Here is a 23,582-nt window from a genome sequence, read left to right as displayed (position 1 = left end):
GTGCGGTGAGCACGTGTGCGTGCTGGTGTCTGCTTCATGGGCTGTCACCCGCACGGTTGTACTAACATGTTAAATGAAGCTCCCGAAACCTGGAGCTTCTCATTGTGTGTGCTCAGGTGAAACCAAAAATAAAAGTGTCATGTATAGAAACCTGACTGAATAGAGTCAGAATAGAGGCAGAATTGGCAACTCCTGTCCCCAGGTTATTAAAAACTATCTGAATCTACAATGCTTCTGAAGATCAGGCTATATTCATGCGCATGAAGGTTAGAGCCTCATTTTAGGCACAGATATCTGGAAAAGCTATCCTCTTTCCCCCCAGTGCAAGCTCTATATGTCTCAGGAAAATATGCCTCTGCTAGAAGTGAACAAAGCAATATTAAATAAACTGTAGAGATGTTGAAGATTGGTACTGAGTCAAAACTCAAAGATACCTAATTTTTGTGTGTAAGATGTTTCAGGATTGTCAGTACTGTGAATTGTGGTCATTCTTTGCTGTGTGGATGAGATGGTGAAGGGCGTATCCACATCATATAGCTCAGGCAGGACAAGCATATGATCAATATCAGAATCAGGCAGCCCTAATTCACGTTCTTCCTCTTCATTGCGTAATGGCTGCATCCTGTGGATATAACAAGATGAGAGGGCACTTTTCCTAGAAAGGGTCTCAGGACTAACATGGAAAGTAATGAGTTATGTACGGTGCAGTGGCACCTAAGTGTAAACAAATGGAGTATTCTTACTTTGGAAGTGATGATAAATGCCGTGTTGAACTGATTTTGCTTGAGCAAGACTGTACAAGTGGTGGCCAAAGTTTACTGGAAAGTATTCTATGAGGTATAGACCCTGGGGGCTACATTTGCCCATTGCATGTGCTGTGACCTGATTTGCAGAAGCAAGCCCTTGGGTCAGGAGTCTGAGGCAGCTCCCTATGACCAGAGTAATTTTATTGCTGTCTGACCACTATTTCAACCTCTGTCCCATTTGTTATGTTCCTAAAGTCAGATCTTTTTAACTCGCATTTCACCCTCAAGCTGCATGGAAATCTTCCCTAAACAGCATGAAGAACATTGCAGAAATCCAGCCCTTTTCCAGATGCTGCAATTAGCCTAAAAGTGTGTTGAACAATTTGACTTTCCTCCTGGTATTTTATTCATGACTGCAATTTCTTCCTTTAGCCAAGCTGTAGACGAGAGGAAGAGTGAACAAGATGGCTGAGTTAAATATAGCGCTGGGGTTGAAGCATAACAGACTGTCCAGGGCTCCAGTCATAAAAGAAGAAAGAAATTACTTCAGAGAGGATTAAGCACTCTCTTGCTATAGAAGTTGTACATGATGTCAAAGAGTGGAGAGTATTGAACAGCATGCTAGGAAAAGGAAAATCCTGGGATGCTGACCCAGAAAATTAACACGCTGCTCAGTGTTTAGCTCAAAATGGAAGAGGAGTTTCAAGACTCTTTTTCCTAAAGTAGTGACGGCTGTGACAAAGCTATACGATGGAGTTACAACTCCAGCTTCATCCTAAATGTGTGTGTGTGTGCCTGTGGGTAAGGCAAAGTCATGTCTTTGTACAGCTACAGTGATCTCCTAGAGTGAGAGAGCTACAGGGTGAACACACTGTGGGCTGTACTAAAGCAAGAAACACAGCCAGTCTCCCTCCACGCTGTAAATCTCTGCTCAAACTTCCAAGAGTAATTTTATCATGCATGAGAAAATAGCTCCTGGAAGCAAATATGAAACCCTCAAGCAGAGAGAGTTTGTTTGGATGCTGCCTCTGACCCTTTGTGGAGGCAGAGGTCTGTAGACCTGCTATGTACAATCTTGTGTTGCAGCCTCAGGATCTGCATCTCTCATTGATGTGCGTGTACAGCTCCAAGACCTGGCTAACAGCTCCCTACCCGTGCTGGCAATATTGAACTTCCCAAATCCAAAAATAGGAGTTGGGCTGCACCCAGACAGGGAGATTTTGCCAGGGCAAAGGGAGAGACAGGCAAAGGAGAGCAGAAGTGGGTTTGAGAGCCGGCAGTTGGAGGCATAGGGGCTGTTCTGTTGATGAACAGATCATCAACATGATGAACATGGGATCATGATCATGATGAACATGGGGATCTCTGTCCCCTGAGCATCCCCTCACTTGCTGCAGCGGCGAGCCTGCTGCCTTCAGAACTTTGGCACAGGATGTGTGACCACTGCAGCTCTACAAAACCCTATTGTTGTGGGAGTGCTTTCTCTCCTAAAATCGTGATGTGCATGGTTTGTGTGAGTAAAACAATACACCAAAGAGTGGCTGCATTGCTTATGCTGGGCGCTGTGTGGCTGGGACAGAGATGCTATGATGGGGGCAGGAGGTGCTCAGGATTGCTGTGTTGCAGGAGATCTTCCACTTCCACTGCAGGAGATCAACTGCAAGAAAACACTGGAAATATTTCCAAACCCTTAAAGTGAAGCAAGCCTGGGATTCTGCAGAGGTGATGGGGACTCGGTCACCTTGTCTGGTTGAACAAAGAGTGTGGGCTGAAGCAGGCAGGGAGTGACTTCTCTCTTTTCCTACATGGCAAATGCTTGACTTTCTTTTCAGTATCACTATTAAATTGTACCCTGATGGATGCAAGAGGGGTCCTGTGGTGAAAATCAAACTGTCCCCACCCCACCATGCTGATTGGCGCTGTGTAAAGGCCTAGAATTTTTTATTGGCAAGACATACTGTGAATTGAGTAGCTACAGAGAAGAAAATGTCAGATCAGCAAGGGACCTGCTCAACACTGCTGCCTTCCCCTCTCTCCACATGAATGTAAATGCCCTTTCTGTGAAGAGAGGAGTGAAAGAAAATTGGACATTGAGAGCAAGACCATTCATCTGCTATCATCTATTTATTAAAGTAACCTCACAGTAGTGATGATTAGCAAAATGTTTCATTGAAATATGTCCAATACCTTTTTCTGCAAAAAACCCACTATAGTAAAATGCTGCTTATGCTGAATGGATAGCAAAATCATCATAAAGGCAATTGAACAATTTAACCTACACATCCCCTAGCTTCTAGAAAATTCCCTTTCAATACCCGTCTTTGGTGTTAATCTCAATTTGTATGTCTCCAGATCTACATGAAAGCCATTTGCCCACTGAGTTTTGTGCCTTTTATTAGAAATGACTTGCTGGAAAAGAATATGTTTCACATGTAGTGACCCTGAGCATTAGAAACAGGTGAAGAATTGATTTTTTGGTTTGCTGACTGAACTAGGCATGTGGGAGGAAAATGCTTGTGGGTTGATCCCGCCAACTTTTTTCATCTTCCCACAGAAATGTAAAACAAAAAAGCTAAAAAGGATTGCATTTGCCCAAGCATCTCTTTCACATAGAACAGAATATGTTGTTCTGAGAAGGTGAAAATGAATGTCTTAGCATGTGTCTATTTTCCATTGAAAAACTGGAAATCTGGAGAGGCTTCTTACAAGGGCCTGCAGGGACAGGACAAGGGGAATGGCTTTAACCTGCCAGAGGGGAGATTGAGATGAGCTCTGAGGCAGAAGCTCTTCCCTGTGAGGGTGCTGAGGCGCTGGCACAGGGTGCCCAGAGAAGCTGTGGCTGCCCCATCCCTGGCAGTGTTCAAGGCCAGGCTGGACACAGGGGCTTGGAGCAACCTGCTCTAGTGGAAGGTGCCCCTACTGCCCATGGCAGGGGGCTGGAACTGGATGAGCTTTAAGGTCCCTTCCAACCCAATTTGATGAATGTATGAACTATTTCAGTGAACCACGTCTGCGCTGTGCTTTGGTATAAATATTCTCCTCACATGCTCACCACCAACAAATGCAAACAATTCTGCTGGGGCCATGGTACCCTGCCCTCTTCACTCCTGAACCTCATGTGCTGCTGCAAACCTACACTACCTTCAAACAAAAGGAGAGACTAATGCATAGTGCAATGAAGAGACCATTAATTGCTTGTGCTTCTCTCTAGTGATTCACCTGATTCTTACAAATGAGCAGGAGTGCCAGCAACAACGAAACATCTTTGCCAGAATTTTCAGTGGCAAAAGCTTTTATAGAAATGGAAATTGCACCCAAAATACCATTTTTGCAGCTCGTTTCTAAGTTTTCATTTGAGAAAGAATGTGGAAAACAATGTTTTCCAGCAACTAAAACCTAAGCTTTTGTGCTTTTAAATGGAAAAAAGATCACTTTTTGAGTTTTGCAGTGCAACTTCAAAAATTCAAGTTACTTCTCTGTGGGTACTTAAATGCACTGTGGTCAGAGCCTCTAGCTTCTCATGGTTTTGTGCTCATGGATTTCATCACAAGTCTTTTATTCACTTTCAGCTTAGAAAGGGTGATAGAACTGTACATGAAGCTTTTTTGCTTGCTTTCAGATGAGCTGGAACATTTTATAACATTTTCTGGTCTATTTTCCAGTCCTGTATCAAGTAAATAAACTCTTTGAAGTTACCAGCTGAAAGCCTAATCATTCCTATAATGATTCTTTGTTAAGTTACCGCTTTGCTCATTGCCTGTGAAGATGTTTTCCATCGCCTGAGTTCAAGATGTTCTCTGAAAGACCATTGTGTGATATATTTTGGGAGGAGTTTCCATAAAAGACTTCAGAAACTTTGAATCTTGGTTATTGAAAGAGGAGGTGTTGCAAACAAGTGTCTTGAAAGTCAAGAAAGATAACCTTGAGAGCTTCACAGAAATGAAACTGCTCTATTTTAAGAGCTCTCTTTCTCTCTTTTAACTGCTTTTCTGTTCTGTCCATTCTGGCAATCTTGGGGAGGTAGGTGCTATTAAGAGAGAAGGGAGAAGCATGAATAAAGAATGACCTTCTAGGAGGCAAGAGCAAATCAGTCCTTGTTTGTTGCAGGGCTGTGCTCTCTTTCATACTCCAGCATGTTTCTGGCTTGCTCCAACCCAGCTCCTGAACCTTGATCCTTCTTCCGCAGAATCAAACAACTCTAAAAGTAGTTTGCTTTTCCCTACCTCTTGCTTGCTCGGAGTCAAGGCACAAACTCTTCATGTTCATCATCCTTCTGCAGAGCAGAGAAAGCACAACTTCCCCCATCTATTTATAAAGACTCTGGTGAGTTCTACCAAGTTACTCCAATAACAGTAAATTTGCCTCTCGACTCTTTCCAACAATTGAGTTTCTCTCTCTCAAGTTTTCCTTCTTCCCCAGAGCTGGTTCCCCAGCTGTGTTTGCTTAGCTCCATTAATACAGATCTAACACAGAAGTGGCCATTGTATGGTTCATAATGCTGTTCCATTTGTATGTGGCATGGAGAATCTTGTTTCATTTCAAACTCATAGGTCCACTTTTTAGTTCTTCCTTGTTTATTTATTATGCAGAAAACAGCAAGATCCAGCTGTGGGCTATTCCCCACCTTTCGCCCCATCCCTTCATAATTGTTTAAAGCTGTACGATTCTTCCTGCTGCCCTGAATGTGTTCTCCTGTGTTTGTGCTTCCTTTTGTTAGTGTTGGAGCATGAAGGAACACAAAGAAACACTAAATAATATGAGGTCAAGGAGTCAGTCACTGGAATTGATAGGAGGTAAGCAGAGAAAATGAGTATAAACCAGGTACAAAATGACCAGAGGTTAGAAACTGGCAGAGAACTTTTAGGCATTAGGGGAGCATGGCCTTGCAATACATGCCACAGGCTTAATCTCTCCTTAATTAATTTAAGGAGAGAGTTTGATCAATTTATGTGCAATTTTACATGGAAGAGCTATTTGTGATAGCAGGAGTGAGTCTTAGCAAACTAGAAGGTCTCTTCCAGCAATACTACGTTGCTCTTACAGTCAGAGACACTTGCGATAAGTGCTGCCATGTACAGTTTTTCCTTAGGGAGGAAATATCCAGTTTCCTGCCTGACCCACTCCTGCTTCCTAATTTTTCATTGTTTTGATGGATTAGAAGCATCTATGAATCATAGAATCCCAGACTGGTTTGTGTTGGAAGGGACCTTAAAGCTCATCCAGTTCCAACCCCCTGCCACGGGCAGGGACACCTTCCACTAGAGCAGGTTGCTCCAAGCCCCTGTGTCCAACCTGGCCTTGAACACTGCCAGGGATGGGGCAGCCACAGCTTCTCTGGGCACCCTGTGCCAGCGCCTCAGCACCCTCACAGGGAAGAACTTCTGTGCCTAATACCTAATCTGAATCTTTCCTTTGACAGTGGGCCCTTTTAGGCACTGGAGCTGCTCTAAGGTCTCCCCTTCAGGAGCCTTCTCTTCTCCAGGCTGCCCCAGCCCAGCTCTCTCAGCCTGGCTCCAGAGCAGAGCTGCTCCAGCCCTTGGAGCATCTCTGTGGCTTCCTCTGGACTTGCTCGAGTAGGTCCACATCCCTCTTGTGTTGGTGGCCCTCTGCTTCAATGCTGCGGGAGAAGAGGGTCAGCAGGATAGGACATGTCCCTCTTTCTGTTTGAGTGTTTGGGGCAGTGCAAGGTGACTGCTTGGCAGCATGGTCTGTGGAGCTGCTTGAGGTACCAAGGGATTCCTATTCTGGTGGCATCTGCCAGGAAAGACTGGCTAGTCTGGAAAAAACAGGAGACTGAGTGGGCAGGTTAGGTTCCATCTGTCAGGTTTAGGATCTGCGTTGAACAATAGACCAGGCTGCTAATGAAAATAAGCAGTTCCCTGCAGGTTAGTCTTTGCAAGCAAACATCCGTGCTGCAAGTGATTTGTTAACAGCACGTAGTACCTGAAAGAGTGCAGAGCTGCTTAGTTCTCTAAAGGGAACAAAGAACAGGATGGAGTACAGGAGATTTATCATCTAGGTTAGATGTAAAGCATCATCAGTGAAAAGGGAATAAATGCCAAGGGGTTAGTAAATTCTGTGTAGACAGCCCCCAGGGTTATTTCAGCTACCTGAGGTGCATCAAATAAAGTCCTGATAACACTTTGTTCCTTCTGAATACAGCAGCTCATCTGGCTGTTGGGAGAGCTGAGCCAATTCCTCATTTTTGCCACAATGTCTGTGCCTCTTCCCTGCTTCTGGCATCCTTGTTCATGTTCTTGTCCCTTGGCCTTGTACTGGCTGTGGCATAGGGAACTTGTTTTTTGTTCCCGACATCTGATATCTACCTGCTTAGAGCATCAAATCAGCTTGAATGATAGAATGATACAATGGTTTGGATTGGCAGGGTCCTTAAATCTCCTCCAGTTCCAACCCCCTGCCATGGGCAGGGACACCTTCCGCTAGAGCAGGTTGCTCCAAGCCCCTGTGTCCAACCTGGCCTTGAACACTGCCAGGGTTGGGGCAGCCACAGCTTCTCTGGGCACCCTGTGCCAGCGCCTCAGCACCCTCACAGGGAAGAGCTTCTGCCTCAGAGCTCATCTCAATCTCCCCTCTGGCAGGTTAAAGCCATTCCCCTTGTCCTGTCCCTACAGGCCCTTGTCCAAAGCCCATCTCCAGGTTTCTCGTTGCCCCTTTAGGCACTGGAACTGCTGTAAGGTGTCCCCTTCAGGAGCCTTCTCTTCTCCAGGCTGCCCCAGCCCAGCTCTCTCAGCCTGGCTCCAGAGCAGAGCTGCTCCAGCCCCTGCAGCATCTCCATGGCCTCCTCTGGATTCATCACAGTAGGTCCACGTCCTTCTTGTGTTGGGGGCCCCAACACTGAAAAAAGGAGTTTGGGGGTCAGTATAAGGGCCAGCACCAAGAAAGGGGGCAGGAATATACAGACCTAGACTGTGGAGGGAGAGGTGGGATTGAAGAGCAGGGCTGCCTGGTTTTGCAGACAGCCAAATACCAGATCAGTTCAGCCTGTCTTGTTGCTCTGACTGTGCCCTCAGCCTGTTTGCAATAATTGCACCTCAGGTTATCAGGGAGCACGCTGTGGAGGGAGAAGGTCTGCTGCTGGGATGCTGGCATAGGATGCCAGATGTCCCCAGCACTGACAAGCTGAACCTTTTGTTACACGTGCTAAAAGCACTTCAGCTGAGGAAGAAAAAGAAACTGATGAAGCAAGACAAAGATATAACCCATTGTGAAAGACAAGCCCTGCCATCTCATAGAAAAGGTGTCGTATCACATGCTCCGGCAGAGACTTCAGGTTGGCCTAATTTAATCAAATATTCATGTTGTGGTTTTCCCTCCTCCTACAGTGATGGCAGCTGACATCGATCACCAAAAGCCTTTGACAGAGATAATTGTCCTTGTTGAGTCTTGCTTCTATTTCAACATCCCCCTTAGCAGCATCTTTTCACACCTTCATAGATCTGCACATTTACTCCCATTACTTGATTTCAGGAACCTTCAGCTTCTGAAGTTCTGGTGTCTCACCAGAAATCTGTGCACACACATGTTGAATTGAACACAGAGTACATCCCCATGGAGCCAGCGTGCAGCCTCCCTTGATGGTTTTAATATGACATGTATTAACATGTCATGGCACCTTCTGTACAGCTGACAACTGTATGTGGCATATTTTAAGAGCTAAAAAAAGGCATTGATGAAATGCTGCATCATATTATTGTCTCTCCACTATCTGGTCGTTGTTGTTCTCCCTTGCTATGCAGAATCAAACCGTGTGCCTGCAGAATTTGATAAACTATAGCACTTCACACATCTGCAACGGACTAACTTGATTATAGTCTAATTCTGCTTGATATCAATCAGCTCTGTACACAGTAAGATTAATTATTGCTGTCACTTTGTCAGCTCTGTAATAAGAAAACATAGATTCTGAATGACAGACGCAAATTTGTTGGGAGGAAGGAGAGTGAGTTTGAGGAGGGAGGGAGAAAACCTGCAAAGGGTGAGCTGACCTGGGAAGGGGTGTGCAGGCTGGAGATGGGATTATCACCTGCTCCGGGCCACAGATGGGTGCTTGTCAGTATCTAAATGGGTTCCTCTCTTCTGTCAGCACTCCAGAGCATCTCACAATTACATTTGGCCGGGCAGACTGGTTTTATTTGCAGGTATGTGATGGTGAACATGGAAACTAGCTGCTGCCAAGTGCTAGTCTTAAGGAGACTGTGCTATATATTTGCCTGTCTTCAACTGCACCCCCTTATAGTGATTTTCCCTGATCCAGAGTGGGTGTAAAATGCCACCAGATCAGAACAGCAGTGATTTCCACCTGCTCTGTGCTGCTATAAATGACTACACAGGAAATTTGGACTGAAAAGCTGCCTGCTGTTGCAGAGGTGACAGACATAGCTGTTATTTTTGCTTTGTTATTGTGCACTGGCATTCTAGTGCAAGAGCTATGTTGAGTTGTGCATTAGTATTTAATTCTCCTCATTCTCTTACTGGTATGAGGTACTTTGGTTATCTCACTGCAAGGGAGTGAGCTAGAGCATTCACAAGCTACTCTAACCAGCACAGAGGGTGGAAGGCTCTGAATCAGGGAGTAGTGGCAACCTGTTTACTCTTCCGGCTTCCTCCTTGGAATAGGGAATGGAGCAGAGCTTGGAGCAGGGAAGAAAAGTGTGTGTTTTGTTGGGTGGCTTTGGTAAAGTCAGCCTTCAGGTAGTGCACCTGGGAAAGGAAGAGGTTCCCACTGCCAACAGAGCTAATGAACTATATGGCTTTGTTTCATTCCTATAAAACCAGTAAATTAGGACAGTAAACATGTCCTGAGAAGACATACATATAAATGCTCCTGTGGGAAGTTCTTCTACTTATTTTCAAATAGAATTTGCATTTAAAATTACACAAGAATTTCCAGATTAAATATTTCAGTGTGTGGCAGAGTGTTCACTGGCTAGCTGTAGATATCGAAGTTATTTCTCTCTGCTGGTTATATGGGGAGCCGAAATGCTGTGAAGGGTCCCCTGGAGAAGCTGAAGTTGCCTTTGCTGGCTGTTGGAGAAACAATGAAGTCTAGCTTGGCTGCCCCAGATCTTACAGCACCCTCAAAGATGCAATTTGTAGGGAGAGTTTCCACTGAAAAACAATCCACAGGCCTGAAATCTGTGACTAAAAGCTTGTTACTATGTCAGCCTGAGGATGGCTAAGAGCTGGGGCCATGCAAGCTGTGTTCCTCCCTTTCAGTGACCCATGAGCTGAACTTAAATCTCCATTTTCCACCAGTGTAATAAACCCTTTATTCACAAATCACAGCCCTCTTCACTGATCTCTTCCCTCTGCTATCCAGTGACAGGATGCGTGGGAATAGTTCAAGGCTGCGCCAGGAGAGGTTCAGACTGGACATGAGAAGGCATTTATTTATGGAGGGGGTGGTTAAACAACTAGAACAAGCTTCCCAGAGAGGTGGTCGGTGCCCCAAGCCTGTCAGTGTCTAAGAGGCATTTGGACAATGCCCTTTAACTTTTGGTTAAAGTGGTCAGTCAATTGGACCAGATGATCATTGTAAATCCGTTCCAACCGAACTATTCTATTCTATCCTGTTCTATATCAGTAAAGCACTAAGAATCCTGTCTTATCCTGAAGCAACAGGGTGCTGCAGTCTTTCCTGACAATGACACTAGCAAGACAAATGATACATCGTGCATAATTCCTGTTTCATTTCCTTAATATACAGTGCATATATCACTGTGGTGGCAGGTGGGCCATTACGGACTACCCGAGAGCTGCCTCCAATACATCACACATATGAAAGGATGATATTATGAGGACTTTAATGTCATATGATGATCCCCTGGCATTGTTTGTCAGACTCCTGTTTTGAATTGGTTTGATGTTAAAGCCTGCTGCTGATGGTTATATCTGCCACACTGCATAATTCACACTGTCCTTCTCCTCGACGTTTGCTACCTGAAGTCATGCACTTAGGGAAAATGAATGATGATAAACTACGGGAATACATTTAACCTTAACTATTATTAAATGATTGCTCTTCTCACTGTTTCAGCTGTCAGTGGTCAAATAGATACTTGCTAATGACTTCTGCTTGTAAAGTATGTGTTGAAACTAATGTTTAAACACATACTCATGTTATTCATGCAGTCATACTAACAGTTTTATAGCAGTAAAAAAGGATAAACAGCATAGCAGCAGGGGAGTAAGCACTTGCAGATCACCTAGCAGAACAGCACCAACTCACTAAAACCCCCACATTCCTCCCCAAGAACTGTGCTATGGGCCATGAACCCTAGAGCGAAATAAGGGATTTTAGCCTCTGCCTTCACCCAGAGCAGGAAGGGTTGTCTTATCTCAATATTTGTGCCAGCTAGGGTAACCAGTACAATGGGCCAGGGTCAGCACAAACAATTCCTTAGGTTTACAAGGCTTTTTTTTCCCTTCCTGTACCTATAAAGTCTTTGAGCAGTACACTCAGGGCCCGGGATTGGGTCAGCAATGTCTCTTTGCTGCCTCCACTTAAAAGATCATAGAATCCTAGAATGGTTTGGGTTGGAAGGGACCTTGAAGCTCATCCAGTTCCAACCCCCTGCCACGGGCAGGGACACCTTCCACTAGAGCAGGTTGCTCCAAGCCCCTGTGTCCAACCTGGCCTTGAACACTGCCAGGGATGGGGCAGCCACAGCTTCTCTGGGCACCCTGTGCCAGCGCCTCAGCACCCTCCCAGGGAAGAACTTCTGCTTAAGAGCTCATCTCAATCTCCCCTCTGGCAGGTTAAAGCCATTCCCCTTGTCCTGTTCCTACAGGCACTTGTCCAAAGCCCTTCTCTAGGATTCTTGTAGTCCCCCTTTAGATATCGGAAAACTGTTATAAGATCTCCCCTGAGCCTTCTCTTCTCCAAGATGAATTGTCTTGTCTGGGGGACGGGCAAGACTTGAATTGGCAGCACTGCTCTGTTTTGAGAACCCAGGGTATCAGGTATGCTGAAGGATAGGAGTTAAAGTTTAATTGGTGTTCTGCAAATGCTAACTTAATTTAGGCATTAGGTAGATTGAGAAGAGTTGGCATTGGTGATTCTGATACAACCCTGTTTGTCTGCAAGCACTGAAGAAAACTGTGCTTCCCTGGAGGCAGCAGGGACAGGAAAACAGGAGATGGTCCTTCTGTTGGCAGCTGACAATCCTTTGCAGTTGAAACCCTCACAGCCCTCGGCGGCTGCCTGTGCTTTGTTGCCTCTCTCACACATTCACAAACCCGGAGCTAACAAAAACCACCTGCACATCTTTTCTGAGCTTTTATGGTTAGGTGGCAAAAATGTCCTTCTGGTAGTGGTGTTTATTCAGAAAATGAGCAGAGTAATTGTTTTACAGATATTTTGATTGAATTAGCCAAACCTACAACTTTGCATTGTCCTTTGTTAAAATTGACAGCAACTGTTTCTGTGATCTATCAAATGTAAACCCAGTAAAGAGACCTCTTGTCTCATTTCTCCAAAGCTACAGAAGACTCATTTTCACTTTTGATTTAGGTTGGACTTGAATAGGTGACCTGTCTGAATGGGAAGGACTTTCCCAGTTGCTTCAGTTGCTCCCTTTATAGTGATTTTGATCTTACTTCCTTTGATGCATTTCTACTGCTCATCTTTTGTTAATGACACTAAAGTCAGTGTTTCTCTCAAATACCTTGCGTTTACTGAGAAGCACCTTGATACAAATCAGCCATTGTTGTATTAGGGAGATGTTCAAAGCAAAGCCTGATACGCAGGGCAACTAAGTGGCTCGAAACCAGAATCACTCAAAGGTGTAGGTGTCTTTTTCTTTTTCACATGTGTTTTTTTCTCCCTCCCTGCTCAGAAAATCACACAAAGTGTATTCTCAGTAGTCAAGAATACAGAAAGGGGAGGGGCTATTTATCACAGCAGCTTGAGTGCTGGAAAGGGACCATTTGAAAAGGACAGAGGATAAAAAGCCATGAATCAATATTTCTATGCGCCTTCTGCCGCTGTTTATTTGAATCCATTTGTTTTGCTGACATATTTCCCATGTGGCTAGAAATGCTATTTCCTTTGATAACATCAGCAATTGATGTCGTGCATTTGCTGTATGGCTAGGTGCGTCCTAGGCAAAGGGATGTCACTCTGCTGTGAAAAACAAGGGCACGTTTTGCTTTTATCTCCCCGCTCTGCACCCCTGTGTGATCAGCCCTGGGTTCTGCTGCCGGGCGATGCTGCCCTCGCAGGGAATGAACTGACATTGAACAAATTGATGTTGACCAAGGGCACACCATTATTTTTGTTGCATGAGAGCCCTGGGATTTCATGTGATACGAGGTTTCTTGGAATGGATGCTGTTGGGGTCTAGCAGGTCTGTTGCTAATACTCTATCAGTGGTATGGAGATAGCATGATCAGAAGAGAGAAGTTCTAGAAGTTTTTAAAGCTTAGAAAGAACCATCACATCATAAGCCAGAATGCATCACTGATTTAATGGGTGATGATGCTTGTAGCAGAGAGTTTGCCGCCTCCTTCACTGGCCTCGTGATTTCTTACCTTCAGCATTGAAAACAAATCCCTTAAGCCTAATGTATCTTAACATTTGTTGATTGCAGGGGTGTAACAAATGGTACATATTCAGTCCAATATTATTTAAACCTATATAGTTAGAATGAAAAGAGATAGAAAAGATGAAATATTTCACTAGGAACTGATTTTATCACACTTCGAATAATGGAGAATTAATTTTTTTAATATTATATACACACAAATATATGTACATACCAGGTTTGGGCTGGTATTTTAACAAACCCACAACTCCTTTGAGAACATGAAAGGCAGGTTTTGTTAAGCTGCAAACTAGAATTTGATGTAAGAGGAGACAACTTGTATTTATCTGACTTCCTTTCAATGCATGCTCTGAGAATATGGCACTTCTGCTAGAAAATCCCCAACTCAGGCAGTAGTAATTTTAATGAATGACATACTGCTTTATGTAAAAATGCATCTTGGTCTCTCTTATCATTACTGGTATATGGAAAAAGCAATTATATTCTCTTTCAAGAATCAAGAAAGAAAGAGAAGCTTTCAGTGAATTACAAAACTGTTTATGTTTTAGGGAGAGCAGAGGGGAGAGTGGAGTGGCAACAGAAAACATTTGCTGTGTTGTGCCTCCTTCCAGTGACCTAGAAAAATGTTGGGGTTTTTTTTGCCTCTCCATAGTTACCAGAATATCCATTTTTCTTTTTGTGCGTTGTTCTCAAAGCCTGGCACACGCAGGAGGTGATTTCTGTGCTCTTTGAGCATTGGATCAGCAAATGGAGAAGAGCACATCCTTTCTTTGTAAAAAGGTGCAGTCTCCTATAGTTTTTTTCCTATTCAGAAGCTGCTCAAAAGAACATACCTTTTAAACATAATTCTTGCTATTCAGAAGGTGGTGCTGAACAAAGCTGAGGTTGGATACTAACCTCTTAAAGGGAATTCTTCTTTTCAACATCAGGCTGGTTGCATTCCAGCTCAGACCAGCTGCTGCTTCTACTTTTTGAAAGATGAAGAAGCAAATACCGACATAAAAGCATCCAAACTGCCATGTGCCAATTGCCATTTACTTGAATCCTACCGTGCACATTCATACAGGAATTGTGAATCTGTGGCTTCAGAGCACTGAGGATTTGGAAATGGATAAATAACCTGGCTTGGTGAGGTTCAGCTTCAGGAGACTTCTCCCATCGTCTGAATTGTTCTTTTTATCCTGTCCAACATCTGCTCAGTAAATTGTGCAGAGCAGAGATTTGTTGCTAGATTACTCTCTTCTCTAGGGCCTGGTACAGCAGGACCCTGGGACTTGGCATGTGTTTCTAGGTAGACTGCTACAACAGATAATATATGGTAAGAGCATTGTGGTCCCTTTCACCAGTGTTGTTTAGATCGGATTGGGCTAAATTTCATCAGGGCAATGTGAAAAGCCAGAGAGACTTTCTGGCAAGTTGCAAAGAAGGAAGAACTTGTACATGGCAGCCTGGGTACACTGGGATCTTATCATTACCTTTTATAAAAGGAAGGATGCTACATCTATGCTGAATTGCCAGCACAAACCATGGTACAATCCACCTCCTGATTGCCCAGAACAGGAGTCTGCCCAAAGGAAATTTGCTTTTGACCCATGTACTCAAGTTTTAATTCTGGTTAGAGCAAAGGTCAAGATGGAGAGGAACAAGGGCTTTTCATGCTGCGATTTGTCTTCACAGAGCCAGCACGTGTTGGGTATTCACACCCTGACCTGAAAACTGGGAAAAGCTCCGGGAACTCAATTAAGTGTCTCAGACTGGAAAAAGAACATGAAAGGTCTCAGCATTTTTTGGGGTGGAAATTTGGAATGCTTGGGTCCAATTTAAAAAATATCAGCCAGCTTTCCTCTGGCTTCCAACCCACAAATTAGCAGCTCATTAGTTCACTGCATTGTGTTGAAGGTCAATGAAGTTCTGTAAGCTCTTCAAGACAGTTCACAAACAGACTGAATTATAAGCACAGGAGTAGTCTTGTGTATGTAGCATTTCTTAGCATTATCTGAAGCGTGTTCTCTTAAACCATATTTGACAGGTGAGTGCAATAGAGAAAATGTGTTTCCAGTGTGTATATTGAAAGCAGATGCAGTAAACTGAGTTCAGTGGCTCAGAAGCGGGCAGCTGCCGCAAAGCTTGACATAGAGGATAAATCATGAGGTGCTATTTCTGGCCTCTGGCAAAAAGAAAGGTGGGCAATGGAAGATTGACTTGAAAACAATCACTTTAAATGATCTTGGAATTGTATGAGCTGGAGATGTGCTGCATTTACACTGATGGATGAGTCCAGAAGCTGACCTAATTCCCTTTATTTTTGTCATAGGGGCTTTTCTGTACCTATTTCACTTGCAGAGGAAACATTTAAAGAGAACTTAAGTAATTTCCTGTCTGTAAAGGTAACACACGTGACAGGCTACTTGCTATCTTTTTTATTTATTTTTATTTAAGTAACAGATTACTTAGTATTTAATTTGATTTTTTTCTAATGTAACCAGTTCCTCCATAGTGATATATTTATTTGTGGTTTGTGGGGTTTTTTTGCACAGAAGTTAACTTCTTTTATAAAGCAGCACATAAAAGCTCACTGACAATATGGTAATTCTCATTGCAGCTCAACAGAGAATGCTTGAAGAAAACTACATGAAAAGTGGTTAGATTCAGCTGAGATTTCTTGCTGTATCGGTAAGTAGTCCCTGTGCTTTTCTTAATTACACATTGCAGCAGTGAGTTTTGGAGTAAAGTGCCTTAAGCCACACTAATGAATGCACATAAAGAGAAGTGATTTGTTTGTTATTGTCCCATGTCCCTTAATTCACTGTAAATAAAGTTTATTTTGTTTATATTTCCACCTGTGTTGTTTTCTACTCACTTTGTTGTTTTGTAGCATCTCCATTATGATTTTGATCCTGGGTGACATTTTCAGAGAATATATATCAAAGAAATTGCACCAATGAATTAAGCTATTTAAAAGCTTAATTCCTCTGTTCTAGTCTTAGACATATGTCAAACTGGTAGTGTTTGCAGTGTAAGCATCAGGAATGCTACACTAGCTCTGCTGCTATTATAATTTTGCCAGCAAAAGTTGCCCTAGAAAAGATTTATGGCTTAGAAATTGTCTAACAGGAAAGCAAAATATGAATATGAAAGTGTACTTTGTTTGAATTCTGCTTTGACTTCAAGAGACACATCTATGAAGTCAAGTGGGTAAATCTGACTTACTTAGGAATAAAATCTGTCCTGATGCATCAGTCTTGAAGCAGGGAAGGAACAAGAAGGAGTGGAAAGAGCAGAGAACACAATTGTCCTGAAGCATAATCTGTTCATGTTACTCGTTACTATGGAAAAACCACAAAACAGGATGGGATCTGATATTTTTGCAATGTCTGAAGATGGCATTTAAAGGGTGCTAGAGTTTTAGAATCCTTTAAAAGCCTTCCCTTCTATTCTCATTTCCTGATAAGGTCTACCAGCCATTATATATAAATAGTTGACAGAGGCAAAGGTGTGAATTTAAAACATTGTACATTTAAACACCTCTCAGGAATGCTTTTGCATGTTCTTACTGCTTTTCTGCTGATGTGCCATCAGAAAGTTCCATATTTATTTTTTCCTTTATTCTGATATAAAGTCAGAATTAGTCTTCAATAACATTCATCAATGTTCTCACTGGTTCATTGCTTCCTTGCATTTTGCAATGTTATATGTGTCATTTGCACCTAAATTCCTGCAGTCCGTGGTGAATGTATGCTATGAATTAGAAAAAGCTTGAAGCATAATTTTGATGGGATAATACTATGGATTGATTTACTCCCCTACTGTTGTAATGCAGCAGCTTGTCAGAGATCAAGACCCCATTGTGGTGGGGGCTGTGAAGGAGAAAGGCAGTGTCTGTCCTTCAAAGCCGGAGATCTCACTATCAGACAAGAAGTAATGAATGGGTACAGACAGGGGGGGAGGCAGAAGGACACATGAGCCGCTGTTAGTCAGAGGGTTTCGGCACACCGGCAGCCGAACGCTTAAGGATTTTATTGACGTAATGTCAAAGGAGAATCTTAAGGATAATGAGGATAGTTTCACAGATACTTACAGCTGCCTGGGAAAAAGCACAAAGGTGCCTGAGCGAGTGCTTTAACAAGTGGGAGATAAGGGCTTTTATCCTGAATGAGTTGAAGGACAGAGTGGGTTTCCTGATACTTAATGAAAGACAAGAACTGGATCATAAAGAACCTTGAAAGTGAAGCTTCTGTTTGATGTGATGGAGAAGGGGGTCCAGAAACACAAGAGGGGTCTGAGATGGTTTAGTAACATGGTTGGTTTGATGGATAAGGGGGGGACATGACTGCATTTGTTGAAGGGAAGTGAAAAAAAAGGTCACTGTAACTGAGGAAAGAGAAAATCTGCTCAGGAGACTCGCATCTTTGAGTGCATAAGGGAGGGTGTTACTTGAACCAGGTTCCAAGAACGGCAGAATGTGGGACATTAAGGCCCAAGCCAGAGCAGCACCCAGGTGGAATGATGGGAAGGTGCCCAAGAGAAGAGGTAAAGGAAGAAGATAAGGTAGAGAGTCTGGAGGGAAATTAAAAGCTCTCTTTGAAGTTGAGCTTATAGTTTTTGATATGTTGAGGTTGTATTACTGCCAGAAAGGAAGGGAGGAGAAGAGAATGTTAAGCCAGGGACAAAAACACAACCTGGGTGGGGAAATAGGGGCTGAAGGGAAGAAATAATTTGAAGAAGTAGGAGTAAAATTAGAGAGTACTGAGCAAAGAAGCCAGGCAAGACAAGATTGTGGGTGGTGAGTAATGCCAAGGCTCTGGGCAGATTGAGGAGGATGAGGCTGGAGTGCTGATTGTGAAGTTTGATTAAGATAAGGCCACTTGCTGTGCTGGGAAGAACAATAATGAACTGTGTGTCTTTGGTCCTTGGCTACCAACACTTTGAAATCTCTCGCATTTGTTATTTCTGTGTTTAAGTTTGCCTGCAAAACTTCTTGCATTTTTGTAAATCCTTTTACCCTGAGGGTAAAAGGGTTAGGGTTAGGGGACATTAGAGGGGACATTAGTTTGACCAGTTGAGATTTTGGAGTGGATCAAAGCAGGTGTCAACTTCTGGACAGCTGGACAATGCAGAATGGAAAATGGGAAGCGGCACTGGTTCCCACAGAGTATATGGGTCGACCTTCCTTTAAGTATGGAATTGAAAGCAGACCAAGAAACCAAGCGATAGACTGTCATCAAAGCCTTCCCACCATGACAGCTTATTGGAAAGAAATGTTTTAATGGACCAGTATTTCCTCTCTATGGAAAGATAGTGCTCCAGTTTAAAACTCAAGGCCTGATGAATTCATGCATTATCTTCCTGCGGGAGGAACTATGGATGCTATTTTTTCATTTTCTGAGAAAATACCAAGGATGAGGAAGTTGATAGCCAGTATCTAACACAAAACAAAGACTGGGCGCCAGTTCTTCAGTTGCTGCATGCTGGTGGTTCACGCCAGCCAGATATGTGCTGTGCAAATTATTTTCCAGAATGCCTTATCTGTGAAAGCAAATGAAAGACGTGACAGAGAAAGCTTCCCTACCATCTGATTAAACTGTCCTAGAAAGGCCTATTTTTGAAACAGCAAGAGAAGTGCTGCCTAACACCTGCTAGGTGCAAGACAGTCATCAGTAGTAGGGCTCTATGTGGTAGGGCAGCAAAGCATTACTCAGTAAGGGAGGTGCTACTTGTTCTCCTCCCCTTTATATATTGTTTTTGCTTGTGCAATGATTCTTTCTCCCCTCCCCAGTATCCCTTCCCAGATTTTGCCCTGAAAAATTCTCTTGTGGCTATCACAAATGTATTCTAAACCTTCCAGTCACCTACTGCTCACTACTGGTGAGGACATACCACACGCACAGAGCCATTATTCAAGCAAATACATGGCTTACATGATATTTTTTGTTCAGTTTTCCGGCATTCTTGCTCAGAAAATGCCGTGGCTCTGTGTTCAGCCCTGCAGATGACTGGCTCCACCTCTAGGCGAACGACAGTTGGCTTCACAGGGTGATCTGACTACCACTGTTCATGCTGGGGTTTATACTTTCATTTTGGAAGAAACAAACCAGAGTGTTTTATTACATCGGTAGCTCTCAGTAACCACCACGATGCTGCTGTTACACTTCCCTGTGGAAAGTCCAGGAGGAATGAAAGTTTTCACTCTAGTCACTCTGTTATGAAAAACTCCCAAATATTTCCTAAATTTTATATCCAAGTATATTGATAATGTCCCTTTTAAAAAAGTTCCTCACTACTGAGAATATTCTATTGGCATCAGTTAATATCAAAATCCTTTTCACTTTTATTTTTTAATGACTAAAATTGTTGTGGTTTTATACCAAACACATCTTGGCATTTGCATTCTCAGCTCAAGAAGTGGAAAGAAGGAACCTGAATCAAAAATTAAAGCACAAAGGCTTTGGCAGATCCTCTGAAAATGTAACTTAATGTATTCTATTATGTACCCTTCTTTCACTGGAACCAAAGTTTTCACGGGCTCCCACATATCCTCTGAATACATTGTGAGGAAGAAATGAAATACTTAATGACACCACAAACAAAATCTGCTCTGAGGAGTCTAGAGTTTCCTTTTTGCTTTTAGTCAAGAAGCACTTGTTTGATAAATGGGGCGCTTTTAGTGAGCTTACAATAGCTGCACACCCGAGCGGAGGCGGGGGCTCAGCGGAAGATTACCAGGAGATAATGGAGCAAGTCAAATGAGAAAACATGATGAAACAGCAGAAAATTTACATGCTGTTTTGCTTCTTCCTTTTGCATTAATAAAACCAGGGCTTTTGTGTTTATTTCCAAATGCCGCCCTATAAGCACGTGTCGCTGGATGCACCCGTGCGGCTGATGACCTGCCCAGCCCCATGGTCCCAGGGGAGTGGGCTGACATCTAATGATGAGCTGTAAAAACAGCATCAGTGAAACAGCCTCCACAGCTTTTTACTGCATTAAATGCATCAGGCATCTCCTGAAGAGCCTAAATCCATCGGGAAGTGAGATGGATTCACTTTGTTCCCAGTGAGACCACACTGTTCCTGGCTGAGCTGCTGAGTGCAGGTGGTGCGAGGATGGAGTCAGTCCTGGCGGGGACCCTCAGCGGAGAACCTGCATGAGCAATACTCAGCATGAGGGCTGGTGGCCACAGGTTTGAATAAAGCTGTGTGGAAGTGGTATCACATCCCCTGTTTGGACTATGTGGTGCCAGGGCCCTTTGCCAGGAGCAGTATGGAGAAAGCCAGACCCACGGTGGTGGTTCAGCCTGGCTGATAGAGCACTGCCTTCGGTGGTGTCATACAATGGCCAAACATATGTGACCTTCTGGCATGGTATTAACTGCCATGGGTAGTTCAGATACATCCAGAACCTCATCTTTTGTGTAACATGTTCCAGGTAAGCGCTGTAGCTGGCTGCTTGTGTGCATCCTGGACTTGCAGGCGCTTGAAGCTTTCCCTGGTGGTAAGGAATTGTCTTGTGTTCATGTTTTGTGGTGCATGGGCACTGACAGATTGTACTCCAGATTCTTCATGTGTGCTGGAGGCAGGAGGCTGGCTTTGTAAAGTGCTGAACGCAGTTTCAGAGACTGAAACTGCACTGACCTGGTGTCATCCAGACATATTGGACTGGCCGACCAAAGGCCCAAGAAACAACCAAAATGAGGTTATTAATGAATACCACCCAATCTATTTTATTATTTAAATGTGAGTTCCTTTTGATATTGGCTTATGAGATGGAATAGTCTGGTCATGCCTGTAGTTAAAAGGATTAACCTGTATCAAGTGCCACAAAAATGCTTGTAGTGTAATTATAATAGAAGAACTATGTTTTGTATTGGTGCTGTAAAACCAAAGGCAAACTCATATGAGCAAAATATAGGTGCTGTAAAATGACACATGACACCCATCCTGCACTACCTCAGTGCTTGGGTTAGGGCAATGTGCCTGGCAGATATAATAGCGTTCAGTGTATGTTCAGCTGAGGCTCTGACCCAGAGAACGCGGCTGCACAGGGGTGTCTATTCTGCCTGTTCCCTTGGGCAAATACTGAGTTATCCTCATAGCCAGGAACTGAGTGACACAGACCTTGAAATAATCCTGTTTAATAATTTATGAAGGAGAGTAATATGCAGGGACCTGGTGGAGAGAGGTAACAGGACATAGCACAGGCAAGGAGTGAACCTCAAGCTCTGAGCTTCAGTGGAGCTCCTGGACAGAACATTTATGGATGGGGGTCCTAGGCGAGGCTGGTCATATTAATTATGGCCAATTAGTGCACTCAAGGCCCTCACATCAGGCAGAGATGGTGCAGGGAATGTGACCACTATTGGGGAAGTTGGAAGAATGTCAGTGGATATACTACTGCAGTCACTGTGCTCTTAATGTCTTGCTGATGGTGGCATTCAGGCAGAGAAAAGGGAACTGGTTTGAAAACATATTTTCATTATAAACAGCGCATAGTTCTGGGTCCTACTCTCTTTGTGAGGCTGGAGAGGAGGAGCACAGCCTTACATTACTTATCCTTGCTAAAGGATGGAAGTGGGTGTCTACTTGAACCTGATGTAAAACTTCCCCATTTACCCTAAATGCAAATTATCCAGCTGAGTTTTTGCATATGCACCCAGGGGTAACAGAGAGCAGCCTGTGGCATGTCTCCTACGACTCTTTTGTTAGTTCCAGGAGAATATGATCTGATTTGACCATGTATTTCTGTTGTGCCCTGCACAGCAGGAGCATACCTGTATGTCCGCACAGAGCAGCAGAATGGACAAACATTTCTGGAGTGCTTGTCTTTGGTTTTGATCAGCAGCTTACATTTCTGGCACTGTTCCCTGGCTGTGTGGTGAGCGTGTGCTTCTCTGCTCCCCCAAAGGAACCTGGCAAGAGCATGTTCCTTGCTGGGGGGTAGTTGGAATTTCTATGTTCACAATACACTATTTCATAGAATCATAGAATCCTGGAATGATTTGGGTTTGAAGGGAGCTTAAAGCTCATCCAGTCCCAACCCCCTGCCACGGGCAGGGACACCTTCCACTAGAGCAGGTTGCTCCAAGCCCCTGTGTCCAACCTGGCCTTGAACACTGCCAGGGATGGGGCAGCCACAGTTTCTCTGGGCACCCTGTGTCTCACCACCCTCACAGGGAAGGTGTCAGGAACTGCTCCTCTTCAGGCAGCTGATTTCTGCTTGCGCTGCGCTTCCTTCTTCTGAACTCAGAAATCGATACTGCTGATAAAACGTGTCAACAGCCTTTAGTTCTCAAGGACTTAGTACATAAGCTGGGTTTTGTTTTTTTATCACGGAGAGACCAACTAAGAGATTGCAATATAATGAGGCAGAGTGTACAGAGTCTGTGTTCACAGATATAGTGGAGGAACACTAAGGGTGGTCTCTCCATACCATAACTGGCATATTTTCATGAAAACTTGACACTAATCTGCTTGCCCTACGTGGTAGCTGCTGTTGAAAGGGATATGGGATATGCCACAGATTGCCAGACGACAGAGGGGCTATCGGTTCTCTGAGCTCAAGCAAGTCATCTCTCAGAGATTTGTCAAAATTTGTCTCAAAAATAACAAGTACTTGAACCTCCCTTTCGGTTTATCTGCTCACCAGCAGTATTCTGCAAGGGGCTGTCCTACTTGCCATTGAAAGAGCAATGGTGTTTCCTGCTCCCCCTGACAGACCGCTGTTTAAGGCTCTGCTTAGCATTCATATTTCTTTCTTGTCAGAATTATTTTCTTTTTTCATTTGGCTTTTAGAACCAGAGCTATAAATCTGGGAAGCTTTTTACATGCTGTGTTAGGGCTTGATTAAAATCCCATTGAAACCAATGGAAGCTTTCCTACTGACTGCAGTAGACCGGGCACTTGGGAAATAAGGAAAAATGGTCTGTTTTAAAATAAGAAGAATTGTATCCATGTCATAATGTTTATTACCAATAGCAGGAAATAAACCATAACATATTATGCATGTCTTTTCCCAACAGGTCTCATCTATCATTTAACTGCTCCATACATAACACCCAGCTGTGGCACAGAGCACAGCAACAGCAGTGGTGGAGTACCTAATCATTCTGCTTAGAAACACAAATAGCTGAGGAAAAAGAAAATACCCTTTTCTGATTGATACAAATGTTGACATAAAATGAAGATCAGACAAGAGAGAAACACCCAGCAGAAGTGTCACAGCCTGCGTTGGAGAGCCTGGAAGGAAAAGCTCCCTTGTTGCCTCATTTCTAGAT

This window comes from Strigops habroptila, chromosome 5 (genome assembly GCF_004027225.2).
Source record: "Strigops habroptila isolate Jane chromosome 5, bStrHab1.2.pri, whole genome shotgun sequence".
NCBI lineage: Eukaryota > Metazoa > Chordata > Aves > Psittaciformes > Psittacidae > Strigops > Strigops habroptila.
The sequence above is the reverse complement of the archived record's forward strand: the minus strand, read 5'-3'. Positions refer to the sequence as shown.